At 33.3% G+C, this 628-nt stretch overlaps 1 non-coding gene across 1 annotated transcript; it reads left to right on the top strand.

Moving 5' to 3' along the window:
* The first annotated feature begins 261 nt into the window (after nt 1–261).
* Nucleotides 262–370, top strand: LOC140987055 (small nucleolar RNA R71). Its single transcript, XR_012177056.1, has one exon. It is a non-coding gene; the product is annotated as a small nucleolar RNA R71 (small nucleolar RNA).
* Nucleotides 371–628: the final 258 nt, after the last annotated feature.

The following is a 628-nucleotide window of genomic DNA, read 5'->3' on the forward strand; positions in this document are numbered from 1 at the left end:
AAAGAGGTAAATCTAGCTTGAAGATCATGTTCATCTTTGAGAGTGTACATACCTCCACCAGATGTAGGAGATTGAATCTTGTTTGATGGTTCGATTGTACCTATAGCGTCCCAATTTTGAGCATTTTCACCTAATGAATCGAGATACTCAATTGCCTCATTTGGATCTTTATCTTCGAATGTTCCATTACACATAAATTCAACCATTTGCCTATCTTTAGGTGTTAAGCCTTCATAAAATTGAGAACATCTCCAAATTTCAAAACCATGATGTGGACAAAGATTAAGCAATTCTTTATATCTATCCCAAGATTGATAAAAAGTTTCTCCTTGTTTTTGAGTGAAAGTGATGATTTGCCTTTTGAAAGAATTTGTTCTATGAGATGGAAAAAACTTTTTCAAAAATTGTTGTTGCAATTCATCCTAAGTTCGAATGGATCCCGATCTAAGATTTTGTAGCCAAGTTTTAGCTTTATCTTTTCAAGAAAAAGGAAAAAGCTTAAGTCGAATGGTGTTCATGCTACAATTTAGATCATTATATGTGTTGCACACTTCTTCAAACTCTCGTAAATGCATGTATGGATTTTCAGAATCTAAGCCATGAAAATTGGGTAAAAGTTGGATAATAC

The sequence above is a fragment of the Primulina huaijiensis genome, chromosome 10 (genome assembly GCF_012295235.1).
Source record: "Primulina huaijiensis isolate GDHJ02 chromosome 10, ASM1229523v2, whole genome shotgun sequence".
NCBI lineage: Eukaryota > Viridiplantae > Streptophyta > Magnoliopsida > Lamiales > Gesneriaceae > Primulina > Primulina huaijiensis.